We start from the raw sequence: 21,242 nt of genomic DNA, 5'->3' as shown, positions 1-21,242 counted from the left end.
AATCATTCTTAACCGAATCCAGGTACCTTCTCCTCGGTCTGCCCCGACTCCTCCTACCCTCTACTGCTGAACCCATGAGTCTCTTGGGTAACCTTGCTTCTCCCATGCGTGTAACATGACCCCACCATCTAAGCCTGTTCGCCCTGACTGCTACATCTATAGAGTTCATTCCCAGTTTGCCTTTGATTTCCTTATTGTGGACACCCTCCTGCCATTGTTCCCATCTACTAGTACCTGCAATCATCCTAGCTACTTTCATATCCGTAACCTCAACATTGTTGATAAGGTAATCTGAAGCCACCCAGCTTTCGCTCCCATACAACAAAGTTGGTCGAAAGATTGAACGGTGCACAGATAACTTAGTCTTGGTACTGACTTCCTTCTTGCAAAAGAGAGTAGATCGTAGCTGAGCGCTCACTGCATTAGCTTTGCTACACCTCGCTTCCAGTTCTTTCACTATGTTCCCATCCTGTGAGAATATGCATCCTAAGTACTTGAAACCGTCCACCTGTTCTAACTTTGTTCCTCCTATTTGGCACTCAATCCGTTTATATCTCTTTCCCACTGAGATGCTAATTTTCATACCATAGGCCTTACATTTCTGATCTAGCTCTGAAATATTACTTTGCAAACTTTCAATCGAATCTGCCATCACAACTAAGTCATCCGCATATGCAAGACTGCTTATTTTGTGTTCACATATCTTAATCTCACCCAGCCAGTCTATTGTTTTCAACATGTGATCCATAAATAATATGAACAACAGTGGAGACAGGTTGCAGCCTTGTCTTACCCCTGAAACTACTCTGAACCATGAACTCAGTTTACCGTCATCTCTAACTGCTGCCTGGCTATCCATGTAAAGACCTTTAATTGCTTGCAAAAGTTTGCCTCCTGTTCCATAATCTCGTAGAACAGACAATAACTTCCTCCTAGGAACCCGGTCATATGCCTTTTCTAGATCTATAAAGCATAAACACAATTCTCTGTTCCACTCATAACACTTCTCCATTATTTGCCGTAAGCTAAAGATCTGGTCCTGACAACCTCTAAGAGGCCTAAACCCACACTGATTTTCATCCAATTGGTCCTCAACTAATACTCGCACTCTCCTTTCAACAATACCTGAGAAGATTTTACCCACAACGCTGATTAAAGAGATACCTCTGTAGTTGTTACAATCTTTTCTGTTTCCATCTTTAAAGATTGGTGTGATTACTGCTTTTGTCCAGTCTGATGGAACCTGTCCCGACTCCCAGGCCATTTCAGTTATCCTGTGTAGCCATTTAAGACCTGAACTTCCATTGTATTTGATGAGTTCCGACTTAATTTCATCCACCCCCAGCTGCTTTATTGCACTGCAATCTATTGACCATTTTCTCCACTTCCTCAAATGTGATCCTATTTCCATCATCATTCCTATCCCATTCTACCTCGAAATCTGAAACATTACTGATCGTATTTTCACCTACATTGAGCAACTCTTCAAAATATTCCCTCCATCTGCCCAAGGCATCCACAGGATTCACCAGCAGTTTTCCTGACCTGTCCAAAATACTTGTCATTTCCTTCTTACCTCTGTAAGTAGGCTGTTTAGGTTTTCTTATTGGTATCGCCACGTAGCGCTCTGTATGAAAATCACTGGCTGTGCTGTGTGCAGTCTGTGGCTAGTTTGCATTGTTGTCTGCCATTGTAGTGTTGGGCAGCTGGATGTTAACAGCGCGTATCGTAGCGCAGTTGGAGGTGAGCCGCCAGCAGTGGTGGATGTGGGGAAGTGAGATGGCGCATTTTTGAGAATGGATAATCTGGAGGTGTGTCCATCAGAAACAGTACATTTGTAAGACTGGATGTCATGAACTGCTATGTATATTATGACTTTTGAACACTATTAAGGTAAATACATTGTTTGTTCTCTATCAAAATCTTTCATTTGCTAACTATGCCTATCAGTAGTTAGTGCCTTCAGTAGTTTGAATCTTTTATTTAGCTGGCAGTAGTGGCGCTCACTGTATTGCAGTAGTTCGAGTAACGAAGATTTTTGTGAGGTAAGTGATCTGTGAAAGGTATAGGTTAATGTTAGTCAGGGCCATTCTTTTGTAGGGATTAATGAAAGTCAGATTGCGTTGCGCTAAAAATATTGTGTCAGCTTAAGCACAGTCATTGTATAAATTTTTCTAAGGGGACGTTTCACCTCCCTTTCGAAGACTGCTAATTACACTCCAGAATGGTTTTCCAACAGCTTGACCCTATGTCTCCAACCTGTTTCCTAAGTCTTCCCAAGATTTCTTCTTGGATGCTGCAATTATCTGTTTGGCTTTGTTTCTTTCTTCAACGAAACAAAGCCAAACAGATAATTGCAACATCCAAGAAGAAAGACTGCTTATTTTAGGTGATGTGAAATATTTTATACACGTTGGTGAACAGTCATATTTATTTTGCTTGTTTAATTCTGGCATGTGACAGTAAACGAATGGTAGAATTAACAATTTTCCAATAAAATGAGTGTTTCAAATGACATTTGGTATTATTTCAAGAGAATTGATATGGACGCCAATTATACGTGATACATAATCAGTCCCTGTCTGCACTGAATTCTATGCCTCTTCCACTACACGAAGTAAATTGGAGCCAACAAAGTTCCCACTTTTGACATTGACAGTATTTTAAATAAGGTGTACCAAAACAGGTACCGGGGGCTTGTATTTTTTCTTGATTGTCACCAGCTAAGGAACAGACTACTGTCTAAACTGCTACTATCATGCACCATCTGAAATCAGTTCTCTCTTTTGACTCATGCCTCCTTAACTCGTACCTGCGATAGACATACAGTATACTGCCCCTGCACTTCTATTACCCTCGGTCTCAGTATACCGTGTTGATTTCTCTTCGGAAATGAGTACAATGTAACGCGAAGCCAGCCGGTACCACCGGGCGTGGGCTCGGCGATCACGTGGGAGGGCCGGCACAGCTGGCGGAAGCCTGTAACAGTGGGCCGGTGTTTGCTCGGGTGTCAGATAACGGCCAGCGTCAGGGCACGTCTGCGCCGCCGTGACGGCCGCGCTCTGTCGCATAGCAACGCGCGCCAGTCACGCGCTTCCTGCTAAGCGCTTAGCTCGGCGCGTCTGCCTGTTCCCGCCACGGAGATCGCCCAACGCCTGTGCCGCCTTCCGGCATGCGGGTCTACGCCCATTTCGAACCTGGCATGGTACAGGTTTCTGAAATAACAGGTTTCTGAAATAACCGGTTTTGGGTTTCTCATTCCTGTTACTTTCAGTAATGAACGTAGACTTCGAACAATGACTGAAAAATTCTAATTAAGTAGTAGGAATGGAGAACAGCGGTTTCTTTTAGTACTTTAAAATGAACATAGATGCGACCGCAAGAAACCTTTATTTTTGTGGTTACCGGTTTCGGTCAGTTTTTGACCATCTTCAGACCTCGAGCAATTGACGTTCGTGGAGTCGTAACGCCTGTTCCGTTTACCGTCAGAAATGACGGTCAAAAATAATTGGTCAAAAACTGACTGGACCCGGTAACCACAAAAATAAAGGTTTCTTTCGGTCGAGACTGTTCATGTTAATTTTGAAGCAGTAGAAGATCACGATCCATATGGGGTCGACAATGCGGCAGAAATCGGTCTCACTGTCTCCAGCAAACAATGTGTAGGTGAAGCAGACGGGTGAGGCGACGGCGAGAGTGAAAGATCACCAGTTGAGAACTTCTCTGCATTGTCCTTATTGCATGGCATCAATTTTCCGCCATGAAGTAACCTCAAAATTAAGCGATCAGTCATAATCCCGAGTCTATAGCACGTCAGTAACATCTTAGGTATACCATGCAAATTTACCTTCTCTTCCAAGGAATAATGTGGATGTTTTCTCCTTATAGGATGTCATAAGTCTGTCGAACCTCCTTCAGTTCTCAATGTTTTAAAGCTGGAGGAGCGTTGTACTTTGCTGTTATCGCACTTTGTAAAATACTTCCAAACTAAGGATAGTACCATTCTGCAATGCAGCTGACGTCCAAGAATGACAACGAGAAACTGCTGTATGCCCCACGTGGGGGCAGGTCTTGCGCACTGCATGTACTTGCGAACCTTCTAATAGGACACGTAACACAACAACAGTAACATTGTCTCGGCAATGCTGTACCGGTTCTTATCGGTTTGTGCTAGTCTATAGCTGTTGTAATTAATATAGCACTGATCGCTTTTCCTAGTGACTTTAATAACTGAACATTTCAAAGCAATGGAAAGTATACCAATAAACATTACTCTTTTTTTAAAAAAAAAAAAAAAAAAAAAAAGCCGGCCGATGTGGCCGAGCGGTTCTAGGCGCTTCAGTCCGGAACCAAATGGCTGCTACGGTCGCAGGTTCGAATCCTGCCTCGGACATGGTTGTGTGTGATGTCCTTGGGTTAGTTAAGTTTAAGTAGTTATAAGTCTAGGGCACTGATACCCTCAGATGTTAAGTGCCATAGTGCTTAGAGCCATTTGAACCACTTTTTTTAAAAAAAGTTTTATTTAAAAAAACAATAATTTTAGGACTGCTGCTACGGCAAACTGATACGCTATTTTTTTTACCCACTTATTAGTAAAAAAATCCATGCTAAACTAGTCGGCAACGAAAAATGTATCTTGCAACTGGTACTTTTTTGTGTGTGTTGTTATCCTCGTCTTCTTCCTCAACTTGTGGAGTTTGTGAGCAGCGTTGTGGTCTAATGGCAATCTTATCTGTTTTGCCAACAAAGGCTGCGTCTTTTGAAGAAGTTTAAAAATTTCAGGTTACGCCTTCATTGTTTCGTTCTCCGCCCTAACTTCCCCTCTATTAGAGCGGTGCACCTAGAAGAGTGACGTAGCAAATGTCCAATGCAACTATTGCTGCTCTCGCTGATTACTGTCGTTAAAGTACGTCCCTCTTATCTGTTTCTCAGTTAACTTCATTTGTTCTTTCAGTTGTCCACAGTATATTTAGTATCCGGCGCTAGCACAACATTTCCATTGTCTCCAATTGCACATTTGCCTCTTTCAGCTGTGTCCAAGTTTCCGATCGATGTGTTGTCACGCTACAAACAAAATTTTCCGCAAAGTTTTTTTCGCTTTCTAGAACGTCAGGGGATTACGATTTTCAAATGGCTCTGAGCACTATGGAACTCAACTGCTGAGGTCATTAGTCCCCTAGAACTTAGAACTAGTTAAACCTAACTAACCTAAGGACATCACAAACATCCATGCCCGAGGCAGGATTCGAACCTGCGACCGTAGCGGTCTTGCGGTTCCAGACTGCAGCGCCTTTAACCGCACGGCCACTTCGGCCGGCCGGATTACGATTTTTGCTGAGTGCATCATTGGCCTGAGCAGCGTCAGTGTAGAAGTGTTTTTGCATACGCCCAAGTATACGAACACGTTTACCTGTGCTGGTTTCCTGCCTTCCAACCAAATGTTAACTTTCTCCTCCTTTCTTCAGCTACATTCCTTTCCTTTGGTTTTTGTACACTGTCATAATCATTGGTTCATACACTTACGATCAGATTGTTTTGGATAACAGTTTATGACCTGTAGACTCCTTCTGCTACGATCGTGTGTACAGACGATCGTAGAGGTATGGTACGTCACCTTGGAATTCTGTGTTCCACATTATTTCAGCTTGTTTTCGTAACTGGGCAAACGATGCTGACTGGGTCAGACTTCATGGTTGGTACGTCTGACTTTCGTCATGGCCAGGGAAGTTATAGGACATTACGCAAAAGCTAACTATGCCTCCCTGATGTTACAGGAGTAGCAACACAGCGAGGTGGAGGATGTTCTGGATAAATCCTACACTGTTCTGTGTTTCCTCAACACCGTACCGCCATTGCGGGCTGTGCGTCGCATGTTATTATTCCCGCAATCAGACCTGTTACGTCGCTGCCTGGTCTCCAGGGACACTTGCTCTTTTCCTGTTTGACAATGCACTCAGAAACGACCATTACTGATTGTTTATCCCTCGCAGAGTTTTAGTCGTAGATCTATATGTCAGTGCCGTTAGGAACTAGGAGAATGAACATCCGTATCTTCCCTGAAATAGCGAACCGGTACTTAGTCAGGTTCAGTTACGAGCTTATAGTTCTCATATTTAGCACGTGACTCTTAGTCTAACCGTAGCACGGTGTTTTGAATCGTTGGCCTTACCCTCCTCTGTCAGTTACCCACGCAGTTGTTATTTGTACACTTTAGCAGGTATCCTATTAATTTTTATTTATTTTTTTAATCTTCCACTAGTGTGGTAAGTGTCTCAATATCTCAGAATGTGTCCTACCAACCGAACCCTTCATTTAGTCAAATTACGCCACGAATTGGCTTTCAGTAACTCCTCATTAGTTAGACAATTTATCCGTCTAATCTTCAGCACTCTTTAGTAGCACCACACTTCAAATGCTTATGTTCTCCTCTTGTCTGAATCGCTTATCGTCCACGTTTAATTTCTGGACAAGGCTACACTGCAGACAAATGCCTTTCTTCTATTTTTCCTCGCATTGACCTATGGATATTTCACACCAATTTCCTGCATCTTTCTGTGACTGCTACTTGCACTACGTAGAGTATTGTTGCGTTACAATCAAAAATAGGCGAGAGGTGTGGATGTAGCTAATTAACATAGCGTTTCAGGTGTACACTGCAAAATCACTACACCTTACTGGAACTCGGTAAGAAGGTGGAGGGGGAGGGAGACGGTGTAATATATTAATGTATGTAGTAAGGTCAGCGATCTGACCATTTTGAGGTCCTACATAACTAACATCGTTGAACTGCATGTATCTGTGTTTGATTTTCGGTTATCATCTGTTTTTAAACAAAGAAGCACAGCCTCCTTCCTATGAATTTCTTGCCTCACGTCTTGCAAAACCTAAAAACGGTATTTTCTTGCTCTGTGTAATTTTATCGTTAGTTATAGAAGTAATGAACCTGAGCTATGTTTTTAGCTATTATAATGTGCACTAGTATTCTTTACTAATAACGTTTAAAGCCTCTTTTCATGTTTCAGTTTTTAACAACGTTGGGAAGCTATGGGCTTGGTGTCTTGTCCATTGCGCGCCGTCCATGCGCCATTGCATACACACTTGCATTTTTTCGCAAGTCGAACTTTGCAATCTAAAATTCTTGTCATGAAGTCCGATTACTGTGTTCCTTTGTGTAACACACATTATTCTGCTGCATTGTATGTCACAATGTCATGGTTCGCCGCCACCAAGCTTTTCTGCCCCCCCCCCCCCCCCCCCCCCAGTAACGACTCTGCATCTGAGTACAACGGGGGAAAATTGGCCAGGTGTGGGTAGGACTTGCGCAGTGACAAATTTAATTATGTTTGTAGACAGTCCACCGATTCCGCGAATAGAGAATTTGGACGATTTTTGCCTGTTATCAACATGGCAAGACATCGGTCCCAGGGATTCCAAGAAGTTACAGAATGTTTTAATTTCAACTGTGAAGTCGCATAACAAATGTCAAAAGAAATATTTTTTCTTGTCATATAATTACCAATTACAATTTTCTGATTGTTTCCTTTACTTGTACTATGAAACCATTATTCTTGTCAAATATCATAACTACGTCTAGGAGTGGTACCAATAAGTTTTTAGTGAGTGAGTTTGCGAGCATCTAAATATATGACAAAATCTTTCGATTGCCTCAACTTGGAAGCTTCACTTTTTTCGTCCACCAAAGGACTATTGGCCTCAGTGTGCGACAAATTTCATCTTGATACGTCTATCGGTTCCTGAGAAGAAAGGGTCTTAACAGACGGGCGGACACAGAGTCCGGTAGCAAATGACAAACATTTTTTTCGTGTGTCATAATTACAAATCAACAATGTTCGGAGTTTTTTACTTTGCTTGTAGTGCAAAACCTTGCTTCTCGGCAAATTTTATGATTCTACCTTAACGGGAACGAGCCCGTAGATTTTGATGGCTGAGTTTGCGAATATGAAAATATGTGACAAGTGGGCGTATCTTTTGATTGCATTGACTTAGAAACTTCACTTTTTTACGTCGTCAGGCGACCGTAGACCTTAATATGTGACAAATGTCAACTTGATACTTCTACCTGTTCCTGAGAAATAATATTTTCAAAAGTCGGACGGACTGAGGTACGGAACCATTAAAATGATACCAACGGGTAACAGAGCCACTTTAATCAAGTTGGAATTTAAATTTAATGGAAACTGAAACGCTATATATACTCCTTCTGTTGTCACTGTGCTGCAGCCCACTCCCGAACAATTGGCCTTCCGAAGAATTAAGCAAAAGCATTTCATTTCACATTTCATCCATTGTTTTGTAATGGGATGTATTACAGGAGCTAGGTTTGTGTTTGTAAAATGTAAACTTTCACGGGCGGATCTGTCACAATTAATAAAATTCTCTGGGCTATTATGTCGTGGTCGAAGGGATCTCACTTTATTACCCGACGTTTCGTCCCCATCTGGTGAGGACATTTTCAAGGGGGATCGTAGCTTTATTGAATGTCCGAATCACACCCTGGCACGCATAGCCAATGTGAATCGGATATTCAATAAAGCTACGATCCCACTTGAAAATGTCCTCTACAGATGGAATGAAACGTCGGGTTTTAAAGTGAAATCCTATCGACCACCGCATAATGTGTGTGTGTGTGTGTGTGTGTGTGTGTGTGTGTGTGTGTGTCGTACATGCAGATTAAAATTGTGATGCACAAATTAGTGTGTTATCTAAGACGTTCGTTTCAGTTTAATTTTATTATACGAATGCGCTTTTGCTATTGACCTCAATGTTGCTGCCAAGATAATGATCTTGGTACTGTTCAAAATGGAACTGCAGTGGTTCTGACGCGGTTATTCCCCTGATGCGGATGTAGGAATGATTGTGTTAACCACGAAGAACTGCTCGAAATAGAGAGTATTGACGAGGAAGGAGAGAGTGAAGCCGTTTCCTGTTGCGGTTTGCCGGTAACCTGCCGGCTGCTCTCCGACGGCCGCAGACCCGTGACGCACGCGGGAAACCTGCGGCAGGGAGCTGACGCACGAGGCGCTGCGCTGCTCTGCCCGACTTGGCCGGCTGGCTGCGCTAGGTCGCCGGCCTGGAGCAACCTGGAGTGCAGATCGTAGCGACTGCGCACCGCTCTCTCCGCGTCGAACAGCTGAAAGTGTGCCACCTGCAGCCGTGACGTCACTAGCGTCCCGCTCCCCATCCCCACCTGCCACCTGTGGCACTAACTTGCGTCTGTTCCCGATTGCCTGCACGAGTAGACGCGGCGAAAATACAGGCGCCCAGTTGCGTTAACTGGTGTGACGTTATGACATTACTCGGACTGCAGCGTCTGCGTCAATCAACTTCACCCGCGCAAACGCCAGGTGTCAGGACACAGGCACTCGCCAATCAGCTCCTTCTGTCTACGACAGGGGCGGGCAGGAATCCTGCACGTGTGCGGTGCACTTGCACGCGTGCAGTTAACAGGTGTTCTGCGTGCACACAGGGGCAAGCTGGCCACCCGCTTACCTCCCCTCCCCACCATACCTTCTGTCCACTCCTTCCTCTGTAATGCGTTTTGTTTTTCTAGCTTGCTTTATTGAATGATGGAATAAGGTTAGCAGGAGTGCTTGAAATAAATCATGGTTTGAAAGACTACCTATTAACTACGATACGTTTTATTTAATTATCACAGGTGGAGTTTACAATACGTTTAATATCTGGAACAAAATTTCTGCATACAGACAAACGCAAACAGTTACGTAAATTTTCATCACTTATGTTTGCTCTTAATCGAGGCTTATTGATTTAGCAAATGGTTTTCCAGCTCTCACTGTATTAAGCGCAATTTTATAGTTTGCACGTACCGCTGGGCTATTATTGTTGTCGTCCTGAAAAATTGAAAACAGTGCTCCATAAAATGTTAAATCAGTTAGATAAGAGACATGAGAGAAAGTCGCAGATCTCTCGTGACAACGGCAACTAGGACAGATGCCTCTAATATCGTCAGGTCGCTCTTCTTAAGCTCAGTCAATTTCCCCATCCGCTCAGAATCCGACAATAAATTGTACTCGTCCTAGTGAAATTTATTATAATGGCCTTCAATACTAAACTTCCGCTGACCAGCGAGAATACTGCCACATATTAAACATTTCGAATTTTCACGTCTTTGCACAAAGAAAAAATGATTCTCCCATTACTTTCTAAAAGATAGCAAATCTCCACGTCTCCGTTACATTGATTCCCTCTGCATTTTCCGGTTCTTGAAATACAACGTTCACAACGTAGTGGCCGCTTCGCATCAACGTCCGCGGCTTAGCCTTGTACTACACTGCCGGCTGTCGCCACTGCCCCATTCGACGATTGCAAGCGAGCAGCACACGTGCAACGCTGTGCGCTCACGAGCCGCGTGCAACGTTTGCCCGCCCCTGGTCTACGAGGTGTCGCACAAACAACCGGCCCCGAGTACAGACTGCTTCCTAGTTACGCACGAGTTGTTGCCCGCCTCGAGCAGATACAACAAATATGCTGAAGTGACGTAAGTCGTGGGATAGCGATATGCACACACACGCACACACACACACACACACACACACACACACACACACACACGCACACACACACACGCACACACTGACACGATGTTTCCGTAAGAGAGTGCAAAAATGAACAGGACATAGTGAATGCTCCACGGAACAATTTGAGGTAGGGAAACTGGTGTTGGAGAAGCCAGCTTAAGGAGATATAGGAGTAAACTTGTCTATCGCTTTGCCTAGCATTACCGTTTTTCAGCTTATTTACCTCTCACATGCGCATAAGTTTACGCATACTATGCCGTTTATTTACAAGAAAATTCTTTATTTCTTGCAAGGAAACAAGGACGACGAGCCTGATTACTAGGAAGTCATGAAGTAGGTTTTGTTTACTTTATTTGTCAAACGTTTTTTATTCCAGTCTTTGATCACAACATCAATTCTATAGACGATGACCATCTTCAAATCTCTTTTACACCATGTCCTAAAGTGATAAGGCCATAATGGCATCGTCAAAACATATAATCAGCACAGCATCGTCATATAGATATAAAATAAGATGTAGAATAGGCCACATCGTCCACACAGTGATTATTGCAACTGTGCTCATTATATGTTTTGACAATGCCATTATTGACCTTATCACTTCAGGACATGGTGTAAAAAGAATCTGAGGATAGTCATTACGGACTGAAACCGGTCATCGTCTAAAGAATTGATATTATGATCAAAGACTGGAATAAAAAACATTTGACAGTATTGGATCACTGTTTGTATACACGACTATGTCGCAGTTGGTGATATTTTTTTGTACATAAGGTGACTTTGTGTATCGTATTTACATTCTCCCATGCCAGGAATTGCTATGAATGTGCGACAGATCGATTCGTTGCTCAGTCTTGTTCTGAGACCTACAGTACAATACGATGGAGCAGCATTACCGGTGCAGTTTCGCAGAACTCACCGACATGCACGCTGTGTGTGGGAGAAGTACGTTGAAAAGCTCTCGCTGTTAAAAGGCTGTACAAGGAACGATTTCGTAACAGGCATCATCCGCCACTACGAGTGTTTATCTGTCTCGATCGACGAATGCGGCAGACTTGTTCACTGGAAAGAAGAAACGAGGCACCTGGCAACTGAAGACCACTCGCACACCCATCCGATTTGCAAGAGGAGGTGCTGGAATGCGTTGCAGCGGACGAAGCTACAAGCACTAGTCGTGTTGCACATGAAATGGGCGCTGCACTTATCTAGCGTGTCTCGAGTGCTCCACGAATAACAATTACACCCACCTCATCCACAACGCGTCCATGAAATGGTTGTGTTTGCACCAAGGGTCGCATTATGTCAATGATGGCTCAACAATAGGTTGATCGACTCGATTTCCTCCACATCGTGATGAGTACTGACGTGGTCTCATTTGATCGTGGTGGTATTTCGAACAGCACGAATAGGCGCGTCACTTCAGTGTGGATGTCGGCAACCATCTCGATGCTGTATTTCCTGGTCGTTGGATTGGAAGGGCAGGTCCTATTCCATGGCCAGCGAGGTCACCTGACCTGAATGGTTCAAATGGCTCTGAGCATTATGGGACTTAACATCTGAGGTCATCAGTCCCCTAGAACTTAGAACTACTTAAACCTAACTAACCTAAGGACATCACACACATCCATGCCCGAGGCAGGATTCGAACCTGCGACCGTAGCAGTCGCGCGGTTCCGGACTGAAGCGCCTAGAACCGCTCGGCCACCGCGGTCGGCTCCTGACCTGAATCCCCTACATTATTTCTTACGGAGGTATCTAAAGTCACTTGTGTATGAGACCCCACTGGATACGGAGGTGGAATTAGTTGCCAGAATTGTAGCAGCCTGTGATATGATTCGAAAGACATCACAGACATTTGTCAGCGTGCGTCAGAATCTTGTTCGCCAATGCTATGCTTGCATTAAGGTTGATGGCCGTCAGTTTCAGTGCATTTTGTAAGATACTGTACAAATGGTACGGTCATTGTGGCAGTGATTGTATTTGCAGTTAACAGTAACTAATGGAAATAAAAAAGTACACAGTAATGTGGTTTTATTCCTATTGCTCCTTCTCCGTCCCCAGGTTCCCTACCTCACATTGTTCAGTGGGGCATCTTTTACGTCCTGTTAAACTACTGCAGGCTCTCACAGAAACACCCTGTATACAGACGGCGCTAATATCGCGTACACTAAGTGTAAGGTGTCAGTGTGCTAGCGGAGCTGTCATTTGTACTCGGGTGATTCATGTGAAGAGATTTCCGATGTGATTATAGCCGGACGGCAATTTAGAGGCTTTGAACGCGGAATGGTAGTTGGAGCTAGACGCATGGGGCATTCTGTTTCGGCAATCGTTAGAGAAGTCTTTATTCCGAGATACACAGCGTCAAGGGTGTCTCGAGGTCTGATTATTTCAGGCATAACCTCTCACCACATACAAGGCAGTGACCGACAGAGAGCAGCGACGTTTTTGTAGCGTTGTGAGTGCCAACAGAAAAGCAACATTGCGTGAAATAACTGCAGACATCAAAATGGGACGTACCAGGAACGTATCCATTAGGACAGAGTGGCGAAATATTGTGTCAATGGGCTGTGGCAGCAGACGACCAACGCGAGTGCCTTTGGTAACAGCACATCACCTGCAGCGCCTCTCCTGTGCTCGTGATCATATCGGTTGGACCCTTGACGACTAGAAAACCGTGACCTGAACAGATGAGTCCCGATTTCAGCTGGTAACAGCTGATGGGTTCGAGTGTGTAAGGTGTCAGGCAAATCCAACACCTTCCATGAAAACCCTGACATGATAGCAAATCCGGCAGTATGTCACATAGCTCCCAATAAATCCTGACATTAAATTAACCAAAGTAATACGATCAACGATTGAGCAAATGGGATACCACAGACTAACACAAGAACGCCTAAATGCATGTCACACCTTCCCACCGTGAAACAGATGCAGTTCCTAGGGGAGAAATGAGAACAGAAGCCGAGAGCAGAGTCGTGTAAGCTAGAAGGCCCTACGATAAGGGAGGACAGCCACATCGCCACCGACCGCCAAGACCGCCCCCCAGCCCATGTTAAAAGATAGAGCCCTCCAGAAGAACAGTATAGGTCTTACGATAACACTAAAAGGGCCACACCAGCTGCAAGTTTTAGCGTGACACTATACGCGTCTCTGTTACGTTGCAAACATTAAATACATTGCCCCACCACGAAAAGTATAGCGTTTATCATTGGATAGACAGAATTTTGTAGGCGGAGCTTAAGGTTAACATTGAGACCCTGATTGGTCAGTCGAAAACACAGCGAGATACCTTTTTCTTAGACCAAATTCGGGAAATTGTAGTAAGGAGAGGTTAGAGAGAGTTGCTTCCGAGACGGCGAGGTGTGTGGAGCTGCGCCGCCCGCCGCTGCCTGACGCTGCTTAACCGACAAGGTAATGAACGCACGCGATGCCGCATAAGAGCGCATAAGGCTTCACTCAGAACTGCAGAAATCTCATCTGTTACATCCCCTTTTTACATAACACTCGTGTCGATCGTCAATTAAACTTCATGGTATTCACATTTGCTACTGGAAGTTAAAATCTGAAACGCGATGATTTTTCTGTTTTATAATTATTGACAAACGACATCAGCCACTGTAATTTACGACAAGTTAAATAAGCAATTAAAGATAATTGAGGGTCACTGTAGGCCATTTTGATAGTTTTCTCCTTTATGAAACTTAATTTAAACCTAGATTATAGATGTGATATTGCATAGGCCATCCATTGTAGAACTTGGAAACCCATTCAGGGAATATTCGTTCACATTTTTGTTGAACGCATTTGGTTTTTATCATCCTTTATTAAAATACTTCCTTTTATCAATAGTGCAATTTATAAACTATGTTTTGTAAGTAGAATAAAAATTCCAATGGTAAACTTAACTGCTTTTTCGACGTTATTTTACCAGGTAACTAAAAATAGGAAAGCCTTGAACCCCCTCCACTAAATTTAGTTAGTATTAAGATTCTTTTACAGGGAGTGCAGTGGAGCTGACGCTGAAATCATTAAGTATTTGCTTATTATCATCGCTAGTCTCACTGAACTCTTCTGAACTCTACATGTCATGTGTGGTCTGGCGTCTTCTTACCAGCAACAGGTCCCAGGTTCAAACTAGTTAATTCCCTAAAAAACACGCTCAAAGCGTCGTTGCGCGAAAGTGGTAGGGAGACACGACTTAGAACAAACAGACACCACGCAGAATGTTAGAAGTGTAGCGCAGATCCCTTGGAGCCATCGTCTAAGCTGTCGACAAGGCACTGTGCAAGCTGATGGTGGCTCCGTAATGGCGTGGACCGTGTTTACATGGACCCAATTGAACCGATCATTGACTGGAAATGTTTATTTTCTGCTTCTTGGAGACCGCTTGCATCCATTCATGGACTTCAATTTCCCAAACAACGATGGAATTTAATGGATAACAATGCGCGATGTCAGCGGGCCACAGTTGTTTGCGATTGGTTTGAAGAGCATTCTGGACAATTCGATCGAATGATTCGGCCACCCAGATCGTCCGACATGAATCCCATCGAACATTCATGGGACATAATCGAAAAGTCAGTCCGTGCACAGAGTCCTGCATCGGCAAAACATTCACGATTATGGACGGCTTAAGAGGCAGCATGGCTCAATATTTCTGCAGGGGACTTCCAACTTCTTGTTGACTCCACGCCACGTAGAGTTGCAGGGCAAAAGGAGGTCCGAAACGACATTAGGAGGTACCCCACGACTTCTGTCACCTCGGTGTGGATAAACATTTAATACGTAATTATATAGTAAAGAAATAACAAATAAGCTAATGCAAAGGCCTGTATTTACAGATCTAATCTGGTTTACAATACGTTAAGCCCTGAAAATCACCAGCTTCTGCTTCAGTGCGCCCTAACATGATAATACACTCCTGGAAATGGAAAAAATAACACATTGACGCCGGTGTGTCAGACCCACCATACTTGCTCCGGACACTGCGAGAGGGCTGTACAAGCAATGATCACACGCACGGCACAGCGGACACACCAGGAACCGCGGTGTTGGCCGTCGAATGGCGCTAACTGCGCAGCATTTGTGCACCGCCGCCGTCAGTGTCAGCCAGTTTGCCGTGGCATACGGAGCTCCATCGCAGTCTTTAACACTGGTAGCATGCCGCGACAGCGTGGACGTGAACCGTATGTGCAGTTGACGGACTTTGAGCGAGGGCGTATAGTGGGCATGCGGGAGGCCGGGTGGACGTACCGCCGAATTGCTCAACACGTGGGGCGTGAGGTCTCCACAGTACATCGATGTTGTCGCCAGTGGTCGGCGGAAGGTGCACGTGCCCGTCGACCTGGGACCGGACCGCAGCGACGCACGGATGCACGCCAAGACCGTAGGATCCTACGCAGTGCCGTAGGGGACCGCACCGCCACTTCCCAGCAAATTAGGGACACTGTTGTTCCTGGGGTATCGGCGAGGACCATTCGCAACCGTCTCCATGAAGCTGGGCTACGGTCCCGCACACCGTTAGGCCGTCTTCCGCTCACGCCCCAACATCGTGCAGCCCGCCTCCAGTGGTGTCGCGACAGGCGTGAATGGAGGGACGAATGGAGACGTGTCGCCTTCAGCGATGAGAGTCGCTTCTGCCTTGGTGCCAATGATGGTCGTATGCGTGTTTGGCGCCGTGCAGGTGAGCGCCACAATCAGGACTGCATACGACCGAGGCACACAGGGCCAACACCCGGCATCATGGTGTGGGGAGCGATCTCCTACACTGGCCGTACACCACTGGTGATCGTCGAGGGGACACTGAATAGTGCACGGTACATCCAAACCGTCATCGAACCCATCGTTCTACCATTCCTAGACCGGCAAGGGAACTTGCTGTTCCAACAGGACAATGCACGTCCGCATGTATCCCGTGCCACCCAACGTGCTCTAGAAGGTGTAAGTCAACTACCCTGGCCAGCAAGATCTCCGGATCTGTCCCCCATTGAGCATGTTTGGGACTGGATGAAGCGTCGTCTCACGCGGTCTGCACGTCCAGCACGAACGCTGGTCCAACTGAGGCGCCAGGTAGAAATGGCATGGCAAGCCGTTCCACAGGACTACATCCAACATCTCTACCATCGTCTCCATGGGAGAATAGCAGCCTGCATTGCTACGAAAGGTGGATATACACTGTACTAGTGCCGCGTTGTGCATGCTCTGTTGCCTGTGTCTATGTGCCTGTGGTTCTGTCAGTGTGATCATGTGATGTATCTGACCCCAGGAATGTGTCAATAAAGTTTCCCCTTCCTGGGACAATGAATTCACGGTGTTCTTATTTCAATTTCCAGGAGTGTATAAACTTTGCGCAACTGTGTCGAATCAGATCTCGTATTTTCAATACGAACATTGTCCTTCAAGTCTTCTAATGTTATTGGGTTATTTGTTATGCCTTTGTCTTTGGACTGCCCAACAAATAAGTCGCAAGTGATTAGGTCCGGCGAACGCGGCGACCACAACCCTTTGCTAATTGTTCTTTCTTCTGTGAATCTTTCGTGAATTCTCGAGATTCAGGTCGCCCCATCCTGTTCAAAGACAGCATATTTGCAATCATGAGAGGCCACTTGTGCATTAATTTTTTCTAAAATTCGCATATACACAGCAGCGTCTACTGTTTCGAAAAATATAGGACCTACAGTCCTACTTGCCGACACGGTACACCAGGATCCGATGTTTTCACCGTGCCGAGCTTCCTCATTAATCGTATAGGGATTGTTTGTCGACCAGTATCTGGTGTTCTGAGAGTTCGCATGTCCTGTCAGATGGATCCAGGCTTCATTACTCATGAAATACAGCAGAAGATCCAACATCCCACTCTCAATTGTTTCGCCGCGCGGGATTAGCCGAGCGGTCTTAGGCGCTGCAGTCATGGACTGTGCGGCTGGTCCCGGCGGAGGTTCGAGTCCTCCCTCGGGCATGGGTGTGTGTGTTTGTCCTTAGGATAATTTAGGTTAAATAGTGTGTAAGCTTAGGGGCTGATGACCTTAGCAGTTAAGTCCCATAAGATTTCACATATATTTGAACATTTCTCAATTGTTTCACCTAGCCACGTATTGCCTTAATTTCCTCCTTAAGTTCGTGGACACACGTTATTTTGTAGGACTTGAAACCTATAATAATGTAAAACACGTTGCAAGACTTACAGGAAAAGTTCACGTGTTGCGACAACTTGCGTGTCGACTTGACTCTGGACTATTTGTGCTCGAATATCTGCAATCACAATAGATGTACGAACGGACGGGACTCTGTTCTGTTTTGCATTTGCAACTGACCCTGTAGTACGCGATTTCGTCACCAAATCCTGTATTGTAAGTAGGCTGTTTATGTTTTCTTATTGGCAATGTTATGTAACGCTCTGTATGAAAATCACTGGCTGTGCTGTGTGCAGTCTGTGGCTAGTTTGCATTGTTGTCTGCCATTGTATTGTTGGGCAGCTGGATGTTAACAGCACATAGCGTTGCGCAGTTGGAGGTGAGAGCCGCCAGCAGTGGTGGATGTGGGGAGAGAGATGTCGGAGTTTTGTAATTTGTCATGAACTGCTATATATATTATGACTATTAAGGTAAATACATTGTTTGTTCTCCATTAAAATCTTTCATTTGCTAACTATCCCTATCAGTAGTTAGTGCCTTCAGTAGTTTGAATCTTTTATTTAGCTGGCAGTGATGGCGCTCGCTGTATTGCAGTAGTTCGAGTAATGAAGATTTTTGTGAGGTAAGTTATTTGTGAAAGGTATAGTTTAATGTTACTCAGGGCCATTCTTTTGCAGGGATCTTTGATAGTCAGATTGCGTTGCGCTAAATAATATTGTGTGTCAGGTTAAGCACAGTCATGTATATAATTTTTCTAAGGGGACGTTTCAGTATATTGCTCTTTATTAGAACGGAAACTCCAGGAAATTTCTTTGCAAAGAAAAAACGGGTAGACACATACTCTCCCACAATTGCGATTCTTCCCTGAAGAGGATATATACACTTGACACGTCTTAAGCAAGTCGCAACGGCTTTCGTACTGACCGTCCTGACAATACAAAATGTAGTCACAACAGTTTCGAAACAATAGGTGACAACTGGTGGTCGACTCGTTGCCGGTTTTCGTGTACCAGTTATGCCTTCCCGCTGCTTCTCAATTCGGAGAGTTTGAGAGTAATACAGCTGAAGATAGTAACAAAAATGTTGGGTAGCTGTATTGCTGTTGCTGTGGTATACTGCTACCTCCTAGTGAAACGCGAACGTAAATAAATGGATTGATATTGTGGTATAGAAATCAGAATTTCTCTGTTTTTCAAAAATTTGATCAGAATACTGATCCGATACACAACATGGTATGCTGGTCAACAATTCAATTAGAGCTAGCGGCTGCGCCAAAGAGCCAGTGCTTGTATCGCCTCGGGGGACGCAGTAGGAGGGCGTTTCACGTGACTGCGTCTTCATCAGACGTTATGCTGACGTCAGCCGAACAGCCAGTACTGGGTGGGCAGCAAGCAGTACGTCAGCTTACTTAGTAGAGATGGGCAAACTGAAACACGTAACTGTTTCGAAACGAATGAAACAGTACAATGTAATGTTTCGATCGCTGTTTCGAAACAGTGAAACAGTTTGTGTTTTGTAATCTAATAAACCTAGACATTTTATCATCTTGAATGTCTACTGTATAGGTATGTCCATATAAACACAAATGAGGTGCGAGAGCGCTAATCATATCGCAGAAAGTATGAAACTATCACTTAGGCGTCTTGGCAGTTTCGTATTTCATTATCGTATTTCATTATCTGACAGCAAGAAAGAGTAGTGACCCAGAAACTATCAAACATTATAAAAACTACTGTGTTATATTAAGAAAAGTTATTAAAAATCCAGAAGTATGTGTATCATGTCTGAAATCAGCAACTGTGATAATAAAATTAAAACAATTTGGAATATTATTAAAAGAGAAACAGCTCAACCAAGAGCACAGGAAGACAGTATTACCATCAAATTGAATGAAAACTTTACGAACAAAAAGTCAGAAGTTGAAAATATTTTTAATAATCATTTTCTAAATGTTGTGGATATATTAGGATCCAGTTGTTCATTAGAAGATGCTAGGCTGTTAATGGAAGAGGCCATACCTATGCAATTTGATACAATTGAAATCTCACCCACTTCCCCCTCTGAAATTAGGAAAATAATAAACTTGCTTAAAAGCAAAAACTCACACGGAATTGATGGCATTTCCAGCAAAATACTAAAAGCTTGTTCTCAACAGATAAGTAAGATTCTGAGCCACCTGTGTAATAGCTCTCTGGAACAGGGCATTTTCCCTGATAGACTGAAATATGCTATTGTTATACCTTTGCATAAAAAGGGGGATAGATCTGACGTCAACAATTACCGTCCAATCTTCCTTCTAACAGCTTCATCCAAAATTTTTGAGAAAGTAATGTATTCAAGAGTAGCTTCACATATCTGTAACAATGAAGTACTAACAAAATGTCAGTTTGGTTTCCAGAAAGGTTTTTCAACAGAAAATGCCATATATGCTTTCACCAATCAAATTTTGAATGATCTGAATAACCGAACACCACCCATTGGGATTTTTTGTGATCTCTCAAAGGCTTTTTATTGTGTAAATCATGAAATTCTGCTAGACAAGCTCAAGTATTGTGGCATGAGTGGGACAGTGCACAAATGGTTTAATTCGTACCTAACTGGAAGAGTGCAGAAAGTTGAAATAAGTAGTTCTCATAATATGCAAAGATCAGCACATTCCTCAAACTGGGGAACTATCAAGAATGGGGTTCCACAAGGGTCAGTCTTGGGTCCTTTGTTGTTCTTAATATATATTAATGACTTGCCATTCTATATTCATGAAGAGGCAAAGTTAGTTCTCTTTGCTGATGATACAAGTATAGTAATCACACCTGACAAACAAGAATTAACTGATGAAATTGTCAATACTGTCTTTCAGAAAATTACTAAGTGGTTCCTTGTAAACGGGCTCTCACTGAATTTTGGTAAGACACAGTACATACAGTTCCGTACAGTGAATGGTATGACGCCATTAATAAATATAGACCTTAATCAGAAGCATATAGCTAAGGTAGAATACTCCAAATTTTTAGGTGTGTCCATTGATGAGAGATTAAATTGGAAGAAACACATTGATGATCTGCTGAAACGTTTGAGTTCAGCTACTTATGCAATAAGGGTCATTGCAAATTTTGATGATAAACATCTTAGTAAATTAGCTTACTACGCCTATTTTCACTCGTTGCTTTCATATGGCATCATATTTTGGGGTAATTCATCACTGAGGAATAAAGTATTTATTGCACAAAAGCGTGTAATCAGAATAATAGCTGGAGTCCACCCAAGATCATCCTGCAGACATTTATTTAAGGATCTAGGGATATTCACAGTAGCTTCTCAGTATATATACTCTCTTATGAAATTTGTTATTAACAACCAAACCCAATTCAAAAGTAATAGCAGTGTGCATAACTACAATACTAGGAGAAAGGATGATCTTCACTATTCAAGATTAAATCTAACTTTGGCACAGAAAGGGGTGAATTATACTGGCACTAAAGTCTTTGGTCACTTACCAAATAGTATCAAAAGTCTGACAGATAACCAACAAGTATTTAAGAAGAAATTAAAA

The sequence above is a fragment of the Schistocerca cancellata genome, chromosome 6, assembly GCF_023864275.1.
Source record: "Schistocerca cancellata isolate TAMUIC-IGC-003103 chromosome 6, iqSchCanc2.1, whole genome shotgun sequence".
NCBI classification, from domain to species: domain Eukaryota; kingdom Metazoa; phylum Arthropoda; class Insecta; order Orthoptera; family Acrididae; genus Schistocerca; species Schistocerca cancellata.
This window is presented reverse-complemented; position numbering follows the sequence as displayed.